Here is a 26,712-nt window from a genome sequence, read left to right as displayed (position 1 = left end):
TAGGAGGAAAAATATCCTTAGAAAGTCCTTTGTATTGTCCCTTCATGTATTTGTACATTGTTATTAGATCTCCCCGTAGGCATCTGTTCTCTAAACTGAATAACCCCAAATTTATTAATCTATCGTTGTACTCCAATCCACCCATTCCCCCAGTAATTTTGGTTGCCCGTCTTTTTCAAGTTCACTTATGTCTGTCTTGTATATCGGGGCCCAGTGACCAGTGATTTGTATAGAGACATAACTATGTTCTTGTCATGAGAATCTATACCTCTTTTGATGCATCCCATAATTTTATTTGCCTTGGCAGCAGCTCACTGGCACTGGTCACTAAAGGTAAGCTTGCTTGCATTCATAGAAGAAGGAAAGGCGCTGGAAGAGGATAACCGGGAGCACAGGTCAAAGTAGTGCTTTCAGGAGTAGCGCTACAGGAGTCTGTCAGATGAGAGGAGAAATAGCAAGCACAAGGAAGCAGCCAGACTTTCTTCTTCCAGCGCACTTACACATCATGCACAGCAGAGGAGTCTTGGAGCCAGGGGTGGTGGTCTGCGTGCAGAAGATCCTGATTATATCTGAGTCAATCTTCTGGACTGGACCAGGAAGCACGTCAAGAGGGTGAGACCTTCTATGTTTTGTCTGTCCCTAATACCCCTGTTTTATCTCATTTATTAATTTTGTTAACTTTGCTAAAGCTAACGTTCTTAACTGCACAGTGAATAGTGTAAAGTCAAAGTCCAAAACAAAATGGCATAATTGGTTGTTCCCATTTACTCCCATATTCAACCCAACCAGAAATGATCGCTTCATACCCAAGACTGCCCACATTTTACTCAAGTCCCATCCTTTAGGTTTGCCTTCCTGTTCACCCCATTTCCTGAGTATTGGCAATTATATGTTTCATGGCTGATATTGAGTCTCAACTACAAAAATCTAGTTGGTAAGAATTTGTATGCACGTTCCATGGCAGTATTATATTGTGATGATATATGTTAATTTTGGTTCCATATTTTAAGGACAACATCTAAAGAGGCATAGTTTAGTCCAGGGAACACGTTATAGTTTCTTTCGCCTATTTGAGTATCATGTTGAGTGAACCATTTTCATAATTCTAAATTCTATTTAATCTATGTTTATTTGAGTAATAGTTTTTGGTATAGCACTATATTCATAGACAGGAAAAGACCTATATGGAGATGTCTGGGTGTTTGTGGTGACTTGTACATAGTGTGAGGATGTGTATGTCAAAGCAGGCTACACTGTGTGCAGATCCAGGCTTTGTTCCAGTTATTTAGTATTGGTTAAGGACTACCTTCCTGTAACTATGGCATATTTTGTGTAAGAGAAAGGTGACATAAGTCGTTGTTTCCCATGTCTTCCACCAAATATTTATACTTGGGAATTCACCTTTACTATCATCAGAGAGTTTATTGTAAGGACAATGAAGAAAGGTCTTAAGTGAAAGTTCAGAAAAGAGTGTACGATCTGTATTTAGACTAGTGTAATAGGAAGCTTCATGTAACCAGTCTAGTGAACTGTGGCTATAAAAAATGTGTTGTTCCATTAAAATGTTGCTGTATTTTGGGAAGGCAATACAGTTCTTTCAGTATTTTGGAATTTTTTTCTGGTCTGCTTATTCATTGTCAAAAATCTACCATTTGGCAAGTGGTAGGAACAGTCAGTGATGTTAGGAAGTTGTCCTTGCCCATTGCCTCTACTGTAAAGTATTTAGGAGGTGCAATCTTGAAATCTCCTACAGATTATTGGAATTAAATCTTTACTCATTATGGAAAAGAGTTGGAATGAAAGCAAAGAGCTGGAAGTGTTTAAGAATATGATTCGCTGTTAAAGATACATTCGTTAAACTGATGTAAACTGATGTGGTTCCTGATTATATTATATTATTGTAACATCCCCCCCCCCTCCGGGCTTTGGTACCATCCTCTGGCTGCATGCTGTGGTGCAGGCCAGGCGTGTCCAGCTATGATTCCTTTCTTCTTGTATTGTCTGAATACTGTCCTATTCCCTCACCCTGGTAATTGATTTTCTACCACATCCATCTCCTTCTGCCCTCTAATAGTTAATGTTAGACTTGCCTGTGTGATTGACAGTCTATCTTTCTATCAGGTCTGGGGCGAGTTTTTCCTTCCTATTTATTGTTTGCTCATAATTGGTACTTGCTATTGCTTCGTGCATGCTGGCTATTTACTCTTGCTATTTCATTACCTGTATTCATATTCCTGACCTCTGGCTCTTCCTTTGACCATTCTCTTGAATTCTGATTCTGTACTGCATTGCTCGACTGTTACTGAATCCTTGGCTAGCTGACTTCCCTTTGTTGTTGTTTGTATTGTCTGCATTTTGTGTCATTACATATATCTAGAAAGGGTTTTGCCGCCAAGTTGTGAGCTTAGGGCTCAATGTCTTATCGCGCCGCTCCCCCAGGGGTTGCCGGCAGCTACTGGGGAATTGATCCAAGGGTATGTCCACACAGAGTTTTTTTGGAGTGGATTTTGATGTGGAATCTGCCTCAAAATTTGCCTCAAAAAACAGCTCCCATTGACTGCAATGGGAGCCGCTCACTTCTTTTTTCTGCTAGCTAGTAGTGGAAAAAAGAAGCAAGCTGCCCTATCTTACCGCTGATTCTGCAGCTGACTCAGACGTGGCATCCGCAGCACGAGGCTCTCTTCCAATATGGCTCATTTTTCGGGCCTAATACAGAGTGGAATGCCATGACTGGATGCCAGTGCACTGCTAGCTGCACGGAAGTGTTCACATGCGAAATGCAAATTCCGTGTGTGAACATCCCTAAAAGTGTTCCTATTTGGTTCTCTTGCTCTTTTTTATCCAGGCACTGAATAGGCTGGTTAAAGATTTTATATGGGCAGGTCAAAAGTCAAGGGTCAAAATGGGTTTATTGGAGATCCCTAGAGAGTGATTGCACTTCCAGATTTTAGGGAATACAGTATCCTGTCACAATTGCAGAACCTTATTTCTTGGAATATGCACTCTTAATGCTATTCTATTTTGTTCTCAGAGTTTATAATTTTTTATTTCGTAACATATTTATATTTCTTGAAGGAGGTTTTAGGAAATCAGGAAATCACCAAATCAGGAAAAGAACACTGGGTGGGATGGCATGTAAAATATGTCAAAATTGCATCACAGTTGCAAAACCATATCTCTTGGGATATGCACTCTCTTAATTGTAATCTATTTTATTCTAGTTTCTATTATTTTACCTTTCATAATATATTTATGTTGCTTGAACGAGGTTTTATGAAAAGTCACCAAATCAGGAAAAGTTCATTTCATGTCATGATATGTAAAACTTGGCAATATTATAAGCAAGAGCTTGTGAGGGAGGAAATTTTGGTAATTAAGCTTATAAGAATCCACTTCTGATGGAGCCATTTCAGCTTCTGAGCCTGTGCCATCCTCATGAGATAACATTACGGCATGGGGACAGGTTCCCACTACTGAAGTAATAGTACATCACATGGGGGAACTGGTTAATAATGCCTATAGCAGATTGAGAAAATGCATAAAGAAATGTTTCTACAATTAGTAGTAATTACTAGAGATGAGCGAGTAGTATTCGATCGAGTAGGTATTCGATTGAATACTACGGTATTCGAAATACTCATACTCGATCGAGTACCACTCGCTATTCGAATGGAAAATTTCGATGCAGAATCGGCATTGATTGGCCGAATGCTATACAGTCGGCCAATCAACGCTGGTTCTACTCCTACCTTTAGAAGTCTTCTCCGTGCAGCTTCCCCGCGGCATCTTCCGGCTCTGAATTCACTCTGCGAGGCATCGGGCCTGGGCAGAGCCGACTGTGCATGCCCGCGCTACAAGAAAATGGCCGCTTTGACTGTAAGCGGCCATTTTCTTGTAGTGCGGGCATGCGCAGTCGGCTCTGCCCAGGCCCCATGAAACGAGCATTTTCCCCCCAATAGACTATAATAGGATTCGATATTCGATTCGAGTAGTCGAATATTGAGCGGCTACTCGAAACGAATATTGAATATCGAACATTTTACTGTTCGCTCATCTCTAGTAATTACTAAAACTGTTTTACACAATGTCATTTATTTCATATGGCTTATTTTACACCCAAAAGAATGTATTAAGAAGGGATTAGTAGAAATGGAAATTACTGTTGTTGTAAAATATCGGAGGCTAGTATACTAACTACTTTTATTATATGATGCAACTTAGGCATTGCCATTGCCATCAACAATAATGCTAAGTGGCTGGCCCTAAACGTTTTATTTGTGGCTAGTACACTCTTTTTATTTTGCTCTAGTGGTCTTATACTTTCTATTTTTATAGTATTGAAGCAATGTATGGATAAGCATGTAACAATGGAAAAAAGATTTTCACACTATGAACTTGGTCTCGTCTGATATATTTGGAACAGATATGTTCTTCTATAGTCCCCTCATAGGCCTTTCTTTTTTCCCTCTCTCTGCCTCTCCTCTGGATGGTTAGTTGTTTATATAGGTTGGAGTACATGTAAAAAATGTTTTTGTATGGAATTCACTTCATATGGGGAAATGTTTTGTATTGTTTTGTTATTTGAAATATATATAAAAAAATAAAAAGGGGTAATAGCAAAAAAGCACCCCACCATTTGTTGCACAATTTTACCCAATATTTGGTTGTAACCTGCTACTTAGGGAGATGGAATGGCTCTGAAGGAAAGAAACACCATTAAGAACAGAGATCTTGCTGGAATAAATCCGTTGTGCTATGTCTCTTTTGTAAAGTCCCTGAAGTATCCTAAGGCTCCATTCACATGGAGTAACGCCAGGCGTTTTTTGTGCTTATTTTGTGCTTATTTTTACGGCTGTAAAAAGACGTTTCCATTGAGTTCTATAGTAAAATACGTCCGTAAAAAAACGGACGCAAAAAAACGGACGCAAAAAAAAAACGGACGCAAAAAACGGACGCAAAAAAACGGACGTAAAAAAACGGACGTATTTTTCTATAGAACTCAATGGAAACGTCTTTTTACAGCCGTAAAAATAAGCACAAAATAAGCACAAAAAATGCCTGGCGTTCCTCCGTGTGAATGGAGCCTTAGAGTATTTATCTAGGAGTATAATACCTATTCTTTCAGTTGCAATATGAGGCCATATGTAAACTGCCTGACTGTTAGGGAATAATACTAGTTTCTTTGAAAGCAAGTTGACCAAAAATCAACAATGCCACTGTTCAGTCGCGTAATTTGGAATAGCGGGGCCCTGTGGAGAACTTTTGACATGGGGCCCCCCAAACCGACGCCGAAGACCCCGACCAACATCCCCCCTGCATGCACTTTTATGCCCTATAGTGGCCCCTGCACACAGTATTATCCCCCATAGTGGCCCCTGCATACAGTATTATCCCCCATAGTGGCCCCAGCACACAGTATTATTCCCCATAGTGGTCCCTGCACACAGTATTATGTCCCATTATGAACACCCATGAACAATTATTATACTCTGAGGTCTTTTCAGACCCCAGAGTATAATAATCAGAGACCCAAGGGGGGATACAAACATAAAAAACACTGTTACTTACCTATCCCTGGCTCCGCTGCATTGTCGGCCATCTTCAGTGACTTACGGGACATCACATGGTCTGCGTTGTGACGCATAAGGATACAGGTCTTGGTCATGTGACGCCAGGGACGTCACACTAGTAGGCCCGAAGCCTGCCCGGAGCGAGGAGAGGTAAGTAAATGGGGCCCGTTACCGGCTGGTTATGCAGCAGTAGCGGCTATCGCTGCATTCCCTAATGTCCTGGGCCCTGTGGCAGCTGCTACCGCTTCTACCGTGGTAGTTACGCAACTTCCAGTGTTATTTTTTGGGTTTTCTGGCCTTCACAATGACATATTATTATTCACATGTTATAGTGTCAGTATGATTGTATTGATTCCTGATAATAGAAAATTTGTATAGCTTTTTTTAGCATTTTACTGCTTTTGCACAATTCAACACTTTTTTTAGTCTTGTTTTTGTGTCAGGATTTTCTGAGGACCATAACCTTTGTTATTGTGATTATGGTATGTTTACAGTAGTTGATGGCCCTTTATCCATTATTTTTCTATTATCTATAAAGAAAATATGAAGAAAAAAGCATAAATATTAGAATTTTTAGGCAGGGAGAATGCAGTGCAGAATGGTCATTAACTGCTATCTAGAGCTGTGGTTCTCAACCTTTCTAATGCTGTGACCCAGCAATACAGTTCCTCATGTTGCGGTGACCCCATTCAGTTTGGAACACTCGTCCATAACGGCGTGCGTTCCAGATGAATAGCGCTGCTGCAGACAGTAGCGCGGCTTCTCAGTGGCTAAAACCATCAGAAATATGTATTTTCTGATGGCTTTAGGCATACCTCCGCCCATTCTCATTCATTTTTCATCTGCTCCCACACAGTATAATCCTCCTACAGTCACCCATACATTATATGTCTCCCCGCCATCTCCCCCAGTTTCATATAACCCCTTCATCTGCCCCCAGTTTCATGTCCCCCCTCCATCCCTGCCCCCCTGTTTCATGTCCCCCCATCTCTGCCCCCAGTTTCATGTCCCCATCTCTTCCCCAGTTTCATGTCCCCCCATCTTTGCCTCCAGTGTCAAGCCGTACCCCCTTCATCTGCCCACAGTTTCATATCCCCCCATGCCTTCCCCCAGTTTCATGTCCCCATCTGTTCCCCAGTTTCATGTTCCCCCATCTCTGCCCAGAGCTTCATGTCCCTCCATCTCTGCCCCTAGTATCATGCCATCCCCCCTTCACCTGCCCACAGTTTCATGTCCTTCCATCTCTGCCCCCAGTGTCATGCCGTCCCCCCCTTCATCTGCCCACAGTTTCATGTCCCTCCATCTCTGCCCCCAGTGTCATGCCGTCCCCCACTTCATCTGCCCACAGTTTCATGTCCCTCCATCTCTGCCCCCAGTGTCATGCCGTCCCCCCTTCATCTGCCCACAGTTTCATGTCCCTCCATCTCTGTCCCCAGTGTCATGCCGTCCCCCCCTTCATCTGCCCCTTCATTATGTTCCACCTTAATGTTTAAAACAACAACAAAAAAAAACACTCACCTTCCAACGCTCCTCCCGTCGCCCGCTCAATCTCGCTCACTCATATAGTTGTAGCCTTGTAGCCGCGATGTGACGTCATCACATCGCGGCTACACATACAGAAGCCGCAGCACAGCGTTAAAGCAGGAGCTGGCTGTGTCAGCTCCTGCTTTAATCGCCTGTGTTTTCAACTCATCGGCGTCCTCCGGGCGCCGATCATTTGAAACCGGGACATACCTCCCACCGACTGGGACGGTTGGGAGGTATGTGGCGACCCCTGTGCTTTAGTCGTTCGACCCCCGCCGGGGTCGCGACCCACAGGTTGAGAACCGGTGATCTAGTGCCTATTATTAGCTACTCTAATAGTAATGTAAACATAAAATTAAGCGGTTTTAGAAAAGGAATCACCACATAGGCCAAAGAAAACAAGCTGACAAGGAAAATACCTAAATTTATATATGAGTTGGAGGCTGCCGACATCAAGTCTGCCAAGCAGGCAGAAAAAGGTTAGTAATCATAGTTGTTAGGTTTCCTTCCTTCTGGGAAGTGTTAATAGTATTTCTATGGCACGCTTCCCAAAAGGCTGTTTGCTTAGTATTAGGGGAAAAGTTAAAAGTGTTTAGCTGAAAAAGAGCCAGGTTATTTGATAATTTTCCAAAAAAATAATTCTAATGAAAAAGCAATTGAGATATCAAATTGATCTTTCCAAATAAGCCTACTATGTGACATATTTCCCTTATGCTTTGAAATCATTGAGGAAATGCTGCTCCTTCTATTGTTCATCTTTCATTATGAGACTTATCCCAAATGGACAATTGTCTTCTTACTGGCAAGGCTGGTGGAGCATTAAACTATCAAAAGGTATTGCCAATAATTCAGCTGACACTGGCACAGCCCTTTAACGACAACTACACAAATGAATTACAAGGCTTGTCCCAAACAGTATATACTTTGTGCTCTAGCAATATCTGCTGAAACAATTATAATTGTATGTACCGTATTTTTCGGACTATAAGACGCACCGGACCATAAGACGCACTAAGGTTTTAGAGGAGGAAAATAGGAAAAAAAATTTTTGAAGCAAAAAAATTTGTAAAATATTTAATAACATAACATATGATTTCACCAATGTAAACAGAACTCAACAGCAGCATTAACAACCATTAGGGACTTTAAGCTTTAAGTATGGAAACTCCTCTAATCATCAGGGAACCCCAAGAATTCTTCGTCACTACTGTCCACATTTATGAAGCTCAGTTCCTCAGGATCACTAGTATCGCTGTCTTCACTAGTATCGCTGTGTTCATAGAGGATGTCATCTTCTGAGCCATCTAATGCATTACTGATGCCACATTTTTTGAAGGACTTCACAACGGTTTCATCTTTAACCGACTCCCATGAGATTTTCACCCACTCACAAACTTGGGTGATAGTGGGCCTCTTCATTCGTCCAGTTGGTGTTAGATCATGATTTCCAGCAGCCATCCATTTGTTCCACTCTTCTCTCATGAAAACTTTAAATGGTTTGTTGATGGAAACATCCAAAGGTTGCAACTGGCTGGTAAGTCCCCCAGGAATTACAGCTAGATAGGTTTTCTCCTCTTTGAATCTCTTTTTTGTGACTTCAGTGATGTGTGCCCGAAACTGGTCAAGCACTAATAGTGCAGGTTTTCTCATAAGTCCTCCAGGACGTTTGGACCACACTTTTTCAATCCATATTTTCATGCCATTTTCGTCCATCCATCCTTTGTTGTGAACATGAACTACAACCCCTCTTGGGATTGCCTCTTTTGGCATGTTTTTTCGCTTAAAAATTAACATTGGTGGTAGTTTGGCACCATCTGCACAGCAAGACAACACAACTGTGTAATGTGTCTTTTCATGCCCCAAGGTTTTAACAGTTATGGTTTTGGCACCTTTCACATCAACAGTCTTGTTTGAAGGAACATCAAAAGTTAACGGGACCTCATCCATGTTCCCAATCTGGCTTATCTCAAATTTATTTTTCTTCCTCGCATCCAGTACAAACTTATGAAATGAAACAATCTTTGATTCATATTCTACTGGCATTTTTTGTGAAATCCTTGTTTTAGTACGCATAGCAAGGCCACTTCTCTTCATAAATCTGTAACACCATGATGGTGATCCAGTGAAATCTACAATACCTTTCTCTGCAGCAAGACGTCTGGCTTCATATATGATCATTTTTGTAGATACTGAAAAGCCATTGCTCCTGTGGCGTGTGATCCACTCTTTCATATCCACTTCCAATTTTGGCCATTTTGTAGCATGCCCACGTAAACATTGTTTTGTTTTGTCCGTTTTTTGCAGCTCATCTTCCTGTTTCCTCCATTCCCGTATCATTTTTTCAGTTGGAGGTGGCCCAAAGTGTCTCTCTGCTTCCCATGCTCTTTGGCATACTTCACCACTTCAAGTTTAAATGGGATTTTATATGAATTCCTTTTCTGCTTTGACATCTCTCCACTATCTGCTATCTGCTAACAAAATACACGGAATTACGGAACTATCAGCACCATTTCCTGTTTAATTATGGGGGCACTATAGATCATGTACTACTAGGGTATGTTCACACAGAATTTTTTGCAGGTGGATTTTCACACGCCATCAGCCTCAAAATCCGCTTGCAAAAAGGCCTCCCATTCATTTAAATAGGAGTCCTTTTTTCAGCTAGCAGGAAAAAGAAGCGACTTGCCCTATCTTCCCGTGGATTCCACGGCTGAGTCAGCCACAGTATCCACGGCTCGAGACACCCTCCTGATTAGGCCCATTCATTAGGCCTAATCAGGAGCAGGATGCTGCGATGGGATGCCGATGCACTGCAGAGAATTCACACAGCGGAAAAGGTCATGCAAACAGACCCTTACAGGGGAAATCTGCTGCTGACACTTATAGTGGAGATCTGCTGCTGGAGAGCTATCGGTTGTCCAACAGAATGATGGGAGTCGTAATTTTACAACAGCTGCAAGACCACCTGGACAGGTGGAATTTGAGCCATATGAGAGCTTAATGTTTGAGAGGTATTGGTTTTCATAGTGGTATCATTTATTATTGTACAATGTACTGGGAAGGTGGACATAATTTCAGAATGGGTGGCATTAGAGAGAAACTGCATTTGTACGACTTTCATACAGGTTTCGTTTTTACGGCGTTCACTGTGAAGACAAAATGATTTCAGGGAGTCTTGATGTTCTGACACCCGTAACTTTTTTATATTTCCGTGTATGGGGATACACAGGGTGTGAGGGTTTTTTTGCGGAGTCGGGTGTAGTTACCCGTATACCATTTCGGGGAATGTCTCTTGCTTTGATCACTTTTTGTTCATAAACTGTGAATATAACACGGTTTAGCACTTCAACACATGATTTTTTGGTACTTTTCCATTATCGGGCTAGCATCGCAGTTCAGCATCAGCATCGGGACATGCTGACTGCTGGCCCGATGCTGGCTGGCAATGGAGCTGTATAAAGGAGCAGAGAATCACAGGACACCAGAGAGGGGCACCCAGACCCTGCCCTCACTTGCGGTGTGGAGAGTATGATGGAGCCTGGCCTGGCGTAAGCGGTGTGCCACCGTGACAGATGGTGTGTGTGCGTGTCACTGCAGCATCAGGGGGGGGATGTCCTCACCGTGTCCTCCTCCCGGCACTGGGACGTGCAGCCCGGCCGCTGACAAGCTTGTGCTCACCGACAATCACCGCAATCCCTAAGTCAACCTGTGCCTTCTGCACTGCGAGTGAGGGCAGGGTCTGGGCGTGCGTCTCTGGCGTCCTGTGAGCCGCTGCTCCTTTACACAGCTCCAGTGCCAGCCAGCATAACGGAATAGTACCAATTTTTTCTCTGCTACAGCAGTCACCATACGAGAAAAATATTTTCATAAGTTTGTAGATCGGGGGTTTTCGGACGCAGGGATTCCTAATGTGTTTGTGTTTCACAGTAATGTTTTTGTTTTATATGTATTCTAGGGATATGGGGGTGATTTGAATTTTTTTTTTATATATATATATTTTCATAGCTATCAATTTATTTATTTTTTAAATATTTTATTTTCACCCACCTAGGGGGTTTGAACCTGCAATCATTTGATTGCAAGTCCCATAGACTGCAATACAACTGTATTGCAGTCTATGGGAGATGCTCTCTATATGAAGGCCCCTCCTGCAGAGCTGTTGCCATAGCTACCGTGTCTCCGCTGTACAGGAGACCCGATGGCTATTGCCATTGCTCTGCAAGAGCGGCCAGAAACTTTCACCTGTTCTGTTGCAGGCCAGCTCCCGCAGAGCCGCGTGGCACAGGAACAGGTCGGCTCTGCGGGAGCTGGCCTGCAACAGAACAGGTGAAAGTTTCTGGCCGCTCTTGCAGAGCAATGGCAATAGCCATCGGGTCTCCTGTACAGCGGAGACACGGTAGCTATGGCAACCGCTCTGCAGGAGCGGCCGCCATCTTTTAGACATCTAAAGTGGTCTTGGTACAGGTATCATGGGCACTTTTTTAACTCTCTGTGGGACATTATCTGATGACATTATCTCTTACAGAGCGATTGCCATAGCTATCGGGTCTCATGTACAGCGGAGACCTGTTAGCTATGGCAATCGCTCTGCAGGAGCGGCCATCATCTTTAAGACCCAGCATCTACGGTATTGATGTCGGGAAGCGGATGTAGTAGCCCGTCGGTACAGGTATCATGGGCGTTTTTTTAACTCATTAGGAGGGGGGGTGTGTGTGTTAATAATGACATCTTTTACGGCTTGTGGCCGCTCTTGCAGAGTGATTGCCATAGCTATCGGGTCTCCTGTACAGCGGAGACCTGATAGCTATGGCAATCGCTCTGCAGGAGCGGTCACCATCTCAAAGACCCGGCATCTACCTTATTGAAACGGCAGATGTCAGGAAGGGGGGAAGAGGCTGAAGTGTAGGGACATGATACGGTACCGTAACATACCTGCTTTGCTTCTAACTGACGGGACTAAACTGGCGCTGTGCTTGCCCCGCCCACTACATTCCCGCCCACTACATTCCCGCCCACTACATTCTAGCTCCACTCATTCTAGCACTACATTCGGACTATAAGACGCACCTCCATTTTCCTCCCATATTTGGAGGAAAAAAAGTGCGTCTTATAGTCCGAAAAATACGGTAATTACAGTTTATTAGCATTATAACTAATTATACTGTATTGGGGTTTATTGTGTTTTCTCTTTATTGTTATTCTGATCCCTAGACTAAATATATATATATATATATATATATATATATGACTCTTATGACTATAACTGTTAGATAAAAAAAAAAAACAACCAAATATCATTATTTGCAGTATTTTGCTGAATGCCTGTTAGGGTATGTTCATATGGCAGGATTCAGTTTCAGGATTTTTTTTTTAGTTGAATTTTTTTTCACTTGACCAAATTTTTCACCTCTTATTCACTTCAATAGGAGCTCATTTTGTTGTATTTTGTCTCTTATTCTGTTGTATTCTGTCTTGTTTTCTGCTTTTCACTGCATTATTCTGCCTTTCACAGTTGGGTGCTCCTGCTGTCTGCACATACATCAGCGCTTATAACAGCACTCATGTGTAAAGGACAATGCATCCTTCAGTTTGGTGGAAGCTCCATTATTGACATATTAAGGAACACTACCTGGACTACAATTTCAGGGGGACCCAATGAAAGAAGACGTCAAATGACTAGCAAGAGTCATTAAACATCCTCAATATCCTCAACATTTAGAATATCTTGTGGTCACATAATTTTCTCTTCTCTATATGGCCTGCCCAACCACTCTCTCTCTAGGTTGTAAGGCTGTGCAGAACCCACAAGATCACCCACTCCCACATCTTCATGAAAGGTAGTATGGTGTTCTGCTCCAGATATGGCTGCTGAAGAAGCAGGGTCGGACTGGGGTGCCTAGGGCCCACCAGTGGGATTATTTTCAGGGGCCCACCCTACTGCCATATGTAATATCGCCCATCCAGTTTTTGCCATTATGCACGTTTAAAGTGCACTTTCACGCACAATACAGTGTGCAAAACAGCTATGGCTACACTACTACTTCCTTCATGCAACCAAAGATCGCAGTGTCCCTTTGGGACTCTTTCACATTAGTGAATGGAGTCGCATTGGGTCCCTCAGGTTGCAATGTAACTCCATTCACTAACATAAGGGAAAGAATCACAGGGCGACACATCTTTGGTTGTATGACAGAAGTTATAGTGTAGCCATAGCCTTATGCTAGGTTCATAACAGGGGGCGTGCCCAAATAGCTAGGGACATTCTCCAGCCGGCCATTTTCATGTACCCTCACCCAGTGGTGAACCTAGCCTCTCTGCTGCTTGAGGCGGACGATCAAAAGACGCTTCCTTCCCCCCGTATTGAATCCGGGGGAAAGGGGGGGGGGGAGTTGTTCATCTTTTGATCGTTTGCCTCAGACAGCGGGGGAATTGGGAGTGCTAGCAGTACCATTACAATAAATTACAACATTGCAATAAATGCAATGCAATGTGATATTTTGTGCAGTAATACTCACAGGAGACGTCTTCCCACATTTCCCGTCTCTACCCTTTGGACCGCCATGACCACTTCTTCCAGCTGTGACTTGACTCTGTAAAGTTTAAAACACAGACATCTTTGACTCCTCACTTCTCCACACATCCAACCCCAATAGATATATACACAGTATATAATATATATGAGATATATATCTCACAGCAGCCCCTGCAGCCTATATTATGCCCCACAGTGGCACAATAGACTGTTGGGCATAATAGAGATTGCAGGGGGGCCGTTGTGGGGCATAATAGAGGTTACAGGGGCCACAGTGGACCCTTCAAGCTCTATTATGACCCACAGTTGCACATCCATGAACTATTATTATACTCAGGGGTCTTTTTAGACCTCTGAGTATAATAATCGAATCCCCAGGGGAGATGAGGGAACATAATAAACACTGTTACTCACATCTCCGGGATCTGATCTTACTCCTAGCAGGCTTCAGGCCTATATGGTAATGTGTCAGACGTCACGTGGTCTGGGATATTACCATATAGGCCCAAAGCCTGTGCTAGCAGTAACATATAGGCCCAAAGCCTGTGGTAGCAGTAACAACCTGTTGCCATACAGGCCCAAAGCCTGTGCTATCAGTAACACGTTATTACTACTACCATAGGCTTCGCGCCTATATGGTACTTCTAGAACAGGCTTCAGGCCTATATGGTAATATTCCAGATCACGCGACGTCTGGGCATTACCATATAGCCCCGAAGCCTGCTTGGATTAACACCGGATCCCGGAGAGGTGAGTAACAGTGTTTATTATGTTCCCTCACCTCCCCTGGGGCTCCGATTATTATACTCGGGGGCCTGAAAAGACCCCTGAGTATAATATCAGCGGCAGTGGGATCACGGCCTGGCCCGGGCCTATTCACTACCGCCCGCCGCGGCCTAAAGTACAAGGGGAAGCGGGGGTGGCAGTGAGCAGGTCCGGGTTGGTAAATAGGCCGCTGCCTGCTGGTAGATACTCCAACAGGCAGCGGCCTATTATAAACCAAAAAAAATTATTATACTTACCGACCGCGAGCTGCTGCTGCTGCTGCTTCCTCTTCTTTCACAGGACGTCTGTGTATCAGCGTAGGCGGCGTGATGCCGCCGCCTACGCTGATACGTAGATGGCTGAACAAGCGCAAGGAGAGCGGTAGCTCTCCTTGTGCTGGTTCTTAGGAAAAAAATTAAAAAATCGCCCGGTCTTCCGCCCTAAGCGCCTCCCCTAATCCTGCTCTGACCTGGGCAGGGGCCCGATTAGAATGTCAGGGCCCCGATCGGGCCCCTAACCATCCCGATCCAACCCATTGATGATCGGGCTCCTGCCTATGCTAAAATGAGCAGCAGTATAGTCAGGGCCCGGAGCCCACCGGGGGATTCCCCGGTGCTCTGGCGGGCCAGTCCGACCCTGTGAAGAAGGGTCATGTAACCCAACCCATTTATCACTGGTTATAAATGCAAATATCAGTGAAGGCTCATAATCACCTGCCCACCCCTCCCTTACCCTGTGGTCTTTGCATGACCTTCTGGGAGGATCACAACCCACAGTTTGGGAACTCAGAGTTTAGACTTTTGGCATGAGACTTGATGTTCCTGAAGGCAGTTGCATATTTTAATGGCATATTTAGGTTTTAGCAGGATAAGCTGTGTTTTTCAATTACATTATTTTGGGGGTGCATATAATGTATTGATTAAAGTTTTTTTTTGTCATACTTAATATACTACAAGAGTCTGCTGGGGGTCTGACAACCACTGTGATAATGAAAACAGGGATCCAGAAGAACACTATGTGAATGGGGCAATGTGAATGACGGAACAGAATACTTAGCGATCTCCAGAAGACACATTGAATTCAACAGGTGGTCAAGCATGCATACCATCCCTCCATTTGTAACAATGAACATGGACCTCCATTCCTGTGGGACCAACAGCATAATAAGGAAAGCTGCTTACTGTCTATGACTAATATCCCATCAATAATGACACATCAATAATGAGACAAACACCTAGTCAGAAATAAATACTATAAGCTGTGAGAAATGTCTGTGAAGTGTAGAAGCAGGGAAAGCTATGTGAAAACCTCCTCTCTGCATTAGTTGTGTGAAGATAGCACAGATCCTTTCTTCTGTACTCTTCACTTTCGTGAACCTGTCTTGCTTTTGATGGTGTCTATGATCAGAACTTCCCTAGTAACCAGTGTAACAGGCCTATTAGACTAAGCAATATTATAGGCATTTATTGGGAAAGAACGTTTGCACAAGTGCTCATTCCCAATAAACACTGTGTTAGATTCTGTCTTCACTTATGTGAACGTGTCTTTCTTTTGGTGGTATCTATGGATGGGCCTTTCCTAGCAACAGGAAATGAACAGCAAATTAGCTTGAAGGGAGACAAATATTGGCATCTACTTTAAAGAGGTTTTTCAAGCTGAAAACAGCAATATTTTTTATTTAAAGTGCATCACATTTTGGTTCAGAATCACATGCTCTATTAAATGAGACTAAGTTGCTTGAACAGTTGGTGACCATTTTAGGATTAAGGGGGGAGACTGTTCAGATCGCATTGTGGTGACAGTAGTTTTATTGAGGGTTGTAGACCTTCCTGAATAGGTGAGTCTTCAGGGCCTTCTTGAAGACTCACTTGAAAATCTTATGTGTCTTGGTAAGGAGTTCCAGATACTATATGTATCTTTTGGGAGCCTGTCCACTTTATGCCCTCACCTACAGTATGTCCTGAGAAAACAGGATAGCTTTCTGAAATTTTTTATGCGGTATACCCATAAACCTGAACAAAGTCTCTGTTGCTATTTTTGTATTCATTATGACTATATGAGTTGTGGACTGTATGCTGATATTATTTTCAGTCTGTATAGAAATATATGTGTGCATTGTATGGTGGTATTACTTGGGCATTGAGTACTGTATATCATATGATTTTCCCTGCTTTGGAATTAGTAATTTGACTAATACCTTCAGCATACTTTACTGTTTGCATTGTCATACCAGTTTATTATTCATAGTTTCCACTGTCACCCTTTAAGATTATCACTTTGAAGATCTAACTTGCTATTTCTTCAGTAATAAAATCAGTAAAATGTTTAATAGTTTATGTTAATTTACAGTAAGTATGTGAAATCATAGAAAACGCTTTACAATAAATGAATGTATGAAGAAACGATGAAATAGTCCGCACAGCATCCGACTTCCGTAAAATTTATCTTTTAATCTCACATATTAAGATGCAATTACAAAAACAAAAAAAGAGACAGTTGGAAAAACATCAGTTGAACAGTTGGAAACGCATTGTGGTGTTCCATTTGTTATTAAAGAAGTTTCTGTCATCTTCTGGGTGAGCGCTGTTCTTCAGGCTGAGCATTGTATCAGGCCGGCCCCAATTTTTCGTTGTACGTTCCCGTTCGTGTAACGGTCCTGCAGCTGCTGCCCTCCACCTTATTCTACATACACTGGATTTGCTTGCTCTCAAGGTTATTTCGGTTGTTGTGACTTCCTCACAACCCACCCAGGTGAACAAGCACTTGTCTCTACATTTAAACCACATTTTCTTCCAGTGGTAATACACGAGGATCGGCTCGGTGTTGTTTGTTTTTTGCCTTCCAGTTGGAAAAACATAGCGCTGTGACTAAGGCCCCAAAACTCGTCAGCGAGCATGTTTTTTAACCACTTTTTGTATGTTTGTATGACTGTCTCTTTTTTTGTTTTTGTAATTGCATCTTAATATGTGAGATTAAAAGTTAAATTTCATGGAAGTCGGATGCTGTGCGGACTATTTCATCGTTTCTTCATACGTTTCTACATTCCATGAGTCAAGAGGAGTTTGGTCGTGCACCCCAATAATCCAGATATATCTGAATGGTGAGCTACAGTCTATAAGTATCTTTGGATTAATAAATGAATATATGATATGAATATATGAATGGTATGATTGATCAGGGCCAAGAGCTGGAATCCCATACTGAGTCAGTAACACAGATATTGAATGGAGCGGCTGAGTGGTAGCAAGACCCAGAATAGGTTATAGTGGTCCGACCCCCAGTAATAAATATATTTATCACCTGTCTTGGTGATAAATGTGAGGCATTTTTAAAAAATTGCTAAGTTTAAAATTAACCCTTTTTGCCATCACAATGGTTATGTCAATTATTTTTTGTCCTGTGGATAGGTTATATACAGTATTTTGTATATGTGACATCTCCTTTATTGTGTTTGTGTATTAATAATTATTACATTACATGTTGCATGAACAAAATCAATTTTTGGGACATGTGAGATGGTTCTGGGAAATCTCCCAGCCAGTAATTTGTGTGTTGTTAGCGGTATATCCTCCTATTTTATGCAAATGACATACATAATTTGTTTTTTTTTCTTTCAGCTGTTTAAAAGAGGCACACATCCATCTGTGACAGGATAATCTGCAGGAAATAGTCAAGGATTAGCTATCACTTCAAGACTACAAACCAGAAGATTATATAAAACAGTAAGTCAATTATTAGATTTTTTAACAAATTATATATTTAGCTTACAATATAGTGAGAGATTTTTAGTTGACTGTGATATGTGTAGAGGTTTATCACATCTATTACGTTTTATATTCTATTATTACAAAATCAAGAGACATAAAAATTGATGCGTTTTATTTTCAGTACGCCTTCTTTGCGACCTCTGACTTCACTGATCACAATGGGATATTTAGTCCAGCTTTTCCTACTTGTCTGTGGTAAGTGGTAATATTATTCAGATGATATCCTATGCTATTTCTTCTTCGTTTACTACACTGCACATTTTATCCTAAAATTTCATTGTGGTGGAATATTTCTTAGCAATGATAAAATATATTTTAAATAAACTATTGTACATCTATGTTGTGAACTATAGATAGTTTTACTGTAAAATACATTAGATATCTATTGGTGAATGTAATTCATACTTGGCTTTTTCCTCTTGCAGGTTTTCCATTAATATATTTTACACACGGCTGGACGTATCATACATCACCCAACAACATGCCATACGATAGTGCCCAAGCATTTTGCAGAGAAAAGTACACTGACATGGTAGCAATTCAAAACCACGAAGAGAATAAGTATCTGAATGAGATATTACCTTTTAATCCAGCATATTATTGGATTGGCATTCGGAAAAATATTAACACTCAGAAGTGGACGTGGGTTGGCACCAACAAGGAGCTCACAAAGGAAGCTGAAAACTGGGCTACGAATGAACCAAACAACAAAAATGAGAATGAAAATGAAGACTGTGTAGAGATGTATGTAAAAAGGCTTAATGATACAGGAAAATGGAATGATGAGCCCTGTAGTAAGAAGAAAATGGCTTTGTGTTACACAGGTATGAAGTAATGGCATCAGACAATAAGAAAATTTAGAGCACTAGGATAAAAAACATTGGGGGAATTATTAAGACTGGTGTTCTGTATGGCAGAGCTGTCTCTTGTGCACTGGAATTGAAATCTCTGCCAATCCATACTTGCCGCAGATTTCACATATAACTCACAAGAGCTTTCTGGTGTGATATATTAAATTTGACAGACCAAGATGTCTACGCCCAGCCACACCTTGCTGCTCCTCCCTTTTTGTAAAAAGGGGTATGAACCATCCACACCAGTTTTCTAGTATAGAGAAATAGTTAATTCCTCCAATATTGGATTTAGTAGACTTCCACTTATTCTGTACAATATAGGGAATGCAATAGTAGGGGTGATATCACAAACAGAAAGATGCTGGAATCCCTTTTTTTATTCTACTGAAAGATTATTGGTTAATCATGAAATGTCATTGTGGATACTAAAGAAGGTAAAATGGGATGCTAAACCTCTTAATAATTTCCTTTCTCCTTCAGCTTCTTGCAACTCTTCCTCCTGTAACAACCATGGAGAATGTATAGAAACTATTAATGATTACCACTGCAATTGCTCTGATGGATTTTTTGGAAAATACTGTGAGCATGGTAAGTAAATATATGTTTTCAGCAAACCTTCTAACCATATATCTTACAATCAGTAAAAAATAAAGTCCAGAATCCACATCTAACACATTGCATTATTAATTTCCAGCTGTTACTTGTCCTGAGATGAAGGGAATTGATCATGGCTCAGTTGTGTGCTCTCACGTGAATGGGAATTTTTCCTACCAGTCAAGTTGTAATTTCACATGTTCTGATGGACATCTGTTGGTTGGTGCTGAAAATCTACAGTGCAATGGGAAAGGAGACTGGGGATTCCAGATTCCACATTGTAAAGGTATATACATATATATGGTACAATCTGATCTTTTTCATATTCTCATGTGGATTAGTAATGAACTATAAATTAAAGGGGTATTCCCATGAACATATCCATATCTGTATTTGTAGATGATTGAAAGTTAAACATTTTTGCACATATAAGTAGTTAAATATTCTGCAGAGTTTTAAAGATTTTCTCTAACTACCTTAGTGACAGTCTGTTGTCTTGATTGGTTGCCAATGGATATGACCACAAATGCAGAAACTTTCCATGGTCTGGGACTTGTCAGAAACCCAACTATGATTTTCTTATTGTAGCAGGGTCATCAGACAGGGATATTACATGTATGAGAAGATATTGCGGCCACAATAAGGAAAACATGGTCGATTTTCTGACCTTATAAAGTTCCTGCATTCATGGTTGTATCCACTGGCAACCAAAGACTGTACCCACAAGATATTTAGAGAAAATCTTTAAAACTCTGCAAAATGTTTGAATTACTTATATTTGCAAAAAAGGGTTAACTTTTAATTATCTGCAAATTGAAAAATGGTTATGTGCATGGGAATACCCCTTTAAGCTATCACAGCTAGTGTACATATTGGAATATTCCTTGTACATTTGATCAGGAACTAGCACTTCCTTGTAGATAATATTTTGGCATTTGTTGCACTTCACATTTTTAGCGCTGCATATATAAAGATAACTGTAATGCCTGTTTTATTAACTTACTAAACTCTATTTTCTGACATGATATTTTGTCTTATTGAACAGCTATTCAATGCCAGCGTCCAGAACTGCCAGACAATGGAGTAATGAACTGTTCTATCGATGGGGAAATCCTTCCAGAGAAGTCCACATGTAATTTTAGTTGCAAAGAAGGGTACACCATGGTTGGATCTGCTTCACTACTTTGCACAACTCCTGGCCAGTGGTCAGAAAATCCTCCAAGATGTGAAGGTAATAATACTGGATACTCACTACTACCAAAGTAGAATTAGTCAGACAGAAATGATAAATCAATATCTATGATTAATATGACATAAACTTTTACTTTTTTTTCAGCTATTCAATGTGAATTTCCAGCAGCACCAGAATATGGAGCAATCGATTGTTCTAGCAATGGAGAAATGCAACCATATAATGCTACATGTAACTTCATCTGCAACGAAGGATTTGCTCTAGTTGGAGATCCATCAATTCATTGTGTGACTGATGGTCAATGGTCTGCAGAATTCCCAAACTGTGAAGGTACTAAAGATTTGTAATTTTGACTATATACAGTGGCGTAACTACCAGGGTTGCAGGGGTAGCGGCTGCCACAGGGCCCGGGACATTAGGGGCCCGGCGACAGCCACCACCGCTGCGTTTTTTTTTCTCCTTTAGGTAACGGGCCCTATTTACTTACCGATCCTGGCAATGACCGGGATCGTTAAGTGACACTACGGGCCCCACAAACATCATTATTATACTCAGGGGTCTTTTCAGACCCCCGAGTATAATGATCGGAGGAACAGGAAAGGTAAGAGAACATAAAAACCCATGTTACTTACCACACTCTGGGCAGGTTCAGGCCTACTTCTGGACGCTCTGTGACGTCACATGACCCGAGACGCAGGGCCCGGTCATGTGACATCCCAGGTCATGTGATGTCCCGGACGTCATTAAAGAAGGCCACCGCCACCGAGGACTGCAGGGGAGCCAGAGATAGGTAAGTAACAGTGTTTTTTTATGTTCTCATCCCCCTGGGTCTCCGATTATTATACTCTGGGGTCTGAAAAGACCCCAGAGTATAATAATTGTTCATGGGTGTCCACTATGGGGCATAATACTGTGTGCAGGGGCCACTATGGGGCATAATACTATGTACAGGGACCACTATGGGGCACAAAAGAGAGTGCAGGAATGCGGGGGGGGGGGGGTCGGATGGGGTCTTCAGCGGGCATTGGTCATGGGGGGTCTTCATGTCAAAAGTTTGCCATGGGGCCCCTCCAGTCCTAGTTACGCCACTGACTATATATTATTAAAATTGTCAATCATTGCCCCATATAATGCTGACAATCTAAATTCCCTATCAGTATATTTTTGAGTGTGGTAGGAAACTTTTGCAAACACACAAATTCCTTGCAGATGTTGGATGGATTTGAACCTAGGACTCCAACAATGCAAGGAAACAATGATAACCACTATACATAGTGTTATGGTAGTACTGATAGAAGAAGGAATTATTATGATAGAAGGGCTATGGACAAACTGCTAACCCCTGCAATTTAGGTGAACTCCTTGTGACTAGAAAATCACAAATGTAAAAGCAAGGTGTCGCGATGACCAGTTTCGTAGCACTACATCTACCCTTCCAAAAGGCAACTGTCTATTTCCTGTAGCAAGAGCATAGAGATTTGCTTGTGGTTTATATGTGGATTAAATCTTTCTACTCAACTAAAATCTGGAAAAATTCATGTAGCGATTTGTAATCTCTTGCTTTACATCTGCTTTATGTGAATAGGATTTTATAATTCACATGCATTGAAAAATGGCGTTAGATTTAAGTTTTCAATCCATATTATTTCATGATCATCTACTGTAAATATAATTCTACAATGAAACTGTTGCACCATCTATAATAGGAATATTTATCTTGGTTTTCAGCTATACAGTGTGAGCGGCCAGGGGAGCCAGAACATGGATCAATGAGCTGTTCCAGCAGTGAGGAGACGTCGCCATATAATGCTACATGTCATTTCAGCTGTGATGAAGGATTTACTATGGAGGGCTCTTCTTCTATACAGTGTTCAGCTACTGCTCAGTGGACTGAAAAGCCTCCAAAATGTGAAGGTAAGAAATACGTTTGACTTTAATAAACAGTGTACAACATGTTGTGAATGTATGTAGATTTTATTTTGCTCCATTTTAGAATGCACATATTGCATATTTCAGGCTCTGCATATTCTTTATGCAGGTGAATGTTGCATTGTCAGTCTGTACATTGCTAATTCTATACCTTATAGACACATACTGTAAAAACTATAAACTAAATCCATATATTTTCTGAACAGTCATGCAGTGTACCTCACTGACTGCCCCTGTGAATGGTCTACTGACATGCGACGATGGATCCAACTACAATTCCACATGTGCCTTTTCCTGTTCTGAAGGCTATGACGTGATTGGATCATCTGAGCTCCGATGCTTGTCTTCTGGGCAGTGGACGTCCTCAGTGCCCTTATGTAAAGGTAAAAAACAGCAACTGTTTCCACTTTAGAGGCACCTTTCAGATATAAAGGGGTTTGTTCACAAAACTGTGTCCGATGAAATGGACAAATATAAAACATTTTATTGTGTTAATAAAAAACTCATTCACTGTCATTGTTTTGTAAAAGTCAGTGTGATCTACTTGAAAATAACATTTCATGGCCATTTTTCATTGTTATATGAATAATAATTCTCGATACCATTGTTTGACTTCCAGCTGTTCAGTGCCCTTCTTTGACTTCTCCAAACAAAGGACACATGGTCTGTCAAGATACCACCAACTACAAGTCAGAATGTTCCTTTAGGTGCTGGAAAGGCTTCAGGTTGATCGGATCACCAGTACTTTCCTGCCAGTCATCTGGAGCATGGACTTCATCTCTTCCCCGATGTGAAGGTAAAGGATGAAACCTGAATAGTTTGGATATACAGTAGTAATAAAATGACATATTTAATGTTTATAAGTTAAATTTTCATCATTTATTTCCAATTATTTTCCAGCTGTCCAATGCCCTTCTTTAACTGCTCTGGAGAATGGTCAAATGACCTGTGAAGATGCAGCAAACTATGAGTCACAATGTTCCTTTAGCTGCCTGAAAGGCTTCAGATTGCTCGGATCGTCAGTACTTACCTGCCAGTCATCTGGAGCATGGACTTCATCTCTTCCCCGATGTGAAGGTAAATGTTGTGATGTACATCACTGCTACCTATGTCCTCTCACAACAAAGATAGACCAATCCTATCCATGTGTGGTGTAAGGGCATATGTAAATGTAGATGGGGAAGCACTGCTAACAATAAGCCATCCATGTATTACGGTTAGCAATTTATTTGCTTGGCCACACAATAGAACAGATTATGCCAACTACAAATGCACATAAATAAGATTCACTTCTTTCTTTGTCATTAAAAGGTTTTCTTTTTAGTAAAAATCCACTTCCTATTTTTGCAGCTGTACAATGCAGTCGTCTTCATACTCCTTCAATGGGAAAAATGAATTGCAGTGACATAGGTTTTGGATATGGTACCGTATGCAACTTTACTTGTGATCATGATCTGGTACTAAATGGGACCAATACCCTGGAATGTGACAGCAACGGAAGCTGGAATACAGAAACCCCAACTTGTGAAGGTAAGTTTTATTGGATCATGCAATTATTTATATATTATATTCTTTATATTTATTACAGCATACATATTTTACGTATCCTATTCTAAAGTTTTACATTTGCCTTTCCTCTATAGCTCAGAAGGTGACATCTGATACAGACACATATAAAGCAGTTGGAATTGTCACATCTGGAGCTTCTTTTTTGTCAGTGGCTTCTCTAATCATCTGGCTCATAAAGCGCATGCGTAAAACAGGTAAATGATAAGCTGACTAATATTGCTCATACAGCTATTACATCAAGATTAGAACTTTCTAATTATAGAACAAGAGAATACATTTACCATCATATACTAACCATACACATTTTTTCTTTTACAGCAAAGAAATTTACACCAGCAAAGTAAGTCCTTATTCTGTGTCATACATTTTATTAGAATATTCATATCAAAAAAGACTGCATACTTATTATTTTTGCATTTTCTTTGCAGCAGTTACCAACATCTAGAAGCATCAGGCATCTACCAGAATACTGAGAATAGCTGGGACGGTGTGTAATAAGTGGTAAGTGACTTTAACAATGGAGTATTTCAAGGTTCTCTGAATATTGTGCAGTATTCTCTGCTGTATATTCATACAAAGTTTATCTGTAGGCAAAAAATCATAAGCGATTGTGAAGGATATCATATATCTGCTATTGACTATCACTGTAAAGATTGCACAATAATGTATATTTTTTGATTTTGCTGTGATACTGTGTTTTGACCTACATTGCAGTATATATTTGGATACCTTTATCCTATTCACACATCCTTTTTATTTAAACTATAAACATGGTCTACAGAGGCCTTACTTATTATATACAGTCTGTGCAAGTATTAAAGGAATCTTAATACAGGATGCAGTATAGACAGCAGAGACATAATGTGAAGTTGTTTGCCACAATACAAAATCAGTAACAGGACATTATTATGATGTAGATGGGCCTATGGGCCCCCTCATCCCCCAGGGCCTGGTAACACTGCTACCTTTACATTAGCTATGCCTCTGGTAGGCAGTGAGCTCCTTTATATATGCTGAATAAGCAATATTTCTAATATAGAGGTATAATTCAATAGTTACCACTGGTAAAGGAAACACAATAGACACTTGCCAGGGTTGATTCTCTGATACATAAATGTGGTAACAAGACTGAAGAAATAATTTATCATATGATCTTTTTTTTTTCTGCAGTGTTCTTCATTCCTGTACTTGAAAATTTGTATGGAAACCGAGGCATCCATTCTTTCTCTTGTGATATGAAACACTGAAGTACTGTATATGTATATACATGGTACTACTGAGTTTAAGAAGTATTATCCAGAATTGTCAACCTTTTCCATAGTGGAAAGTCTCAAATGAAGATGCCTCGATGGAGGGGGCTTCCAGAGACCGTGGAAGTACGTTTTGTTATTGCTGTATTTCCAAGTACACAGTATATCACAGAATATTCTCACTGGACTAGAACAGTAGAATCCAAAGGACACTACCAAAAACTGTGTAGGTACGCTCTTCCTTATAGATGACAACCGGGACTGGATATGATGAACAAGGACTTTATTGGAGATGACTCATTTCAGATCTGTTTTGTTGACGTGATCGGGCATGCCAGTCCAGTCCAGTGCCTATATACAGCCCACCTAGTTGACGGCTGTCATCCGTTTGGTGCGACCCCCAGTCACAGTGACAGATACAGTCACTTTTTTCATCTTCCTCACAAAAAGGAAAGAGTGGAGTCGTCCCGTTTCAGAGGAAGGAGCACAGACCCACCATATTATCATTCATTGGATCCTCTCATAAGACGCTCAAACCGTCCTTTTTTTCTTCTCCTCGGCAAACACAAAATATTCTTGAACATAAACTATGAGTGTTCTCTGGCATGAAAGGATTTATATCAATGTAATGTAGCATATAATAAGTGAGAGATTCATAGATGACCTTTTGTTCTGGAGACCGCCATGTTGAATTATCAGAAATGCTGTACAAAATATGTATCTGTTTATAACAGACTGCCAAGTGTCATCCCAATGGGATACAAAATATATACTTCTTATAAAATAAAAAATATAATCTATATATAAAAATTCTAATTATCACATTAATAGAATTGGCCCAAAAAGGACAGCTTATGGTTTGTCAATCAGTAGTGAGTGATCCTGCCAGCGGCCAAATCCCCACTTCTCTAACGCTTTGTACTTGTCTGATTGACGTGTCATATCACTGTATATTGGTAAAATCCTTTCAGCTATCCAAGAGTATTGATCAGAAATCTGAAAATGTTTCACAAAAATATTATATCTAGGAAAATATCCTTTGCTGATGGTTGTGTCAGTTCTTTGACTATCAAAAAAACGTCATGGATCCCTACCTGATGATAAAGGTGCTGTTTTATCTCTAGACATTCTGCACACTATATACTCTTCTTTTACTATGTGGAAAC

At 41.0% G+C, this 26,712-nt stretch overlaps 1 pseudogene; it reads left to right on the top strand.

The window, feature by feature from the left end:
• Positions 1 to 592: 592 nt before the first annotated feature.
• Positions 593 to 25,544, top strand: LOC142217910 (E-selectin-like; annotated as a pseudogene).
• The last annotated feature ends 1,168 nt before the right edge of the window (positions 25,545 to 26,712 follow it).

The sequence above is a fragment of the Leptodactylus fuscus genome, chromosome 9 (assembly GCF_031893055.1).
Source record: "Leptodactylus fuscus isolate aLepFus1 chromosome 9, aLepFus1.hap2, whole genome shotgun sequence".
Taxonomy (NCBI): Eukaryota; Metazoa; Chordata; class Amphibia; order Anura; family Leptodactylidae; genus Leptodactylus; species Leptodactylus fuscus.
Note: the sequence above shows the minus strand (reverse complement) of the source record. Positions and strands in the feature narration are given on the sequence as shown.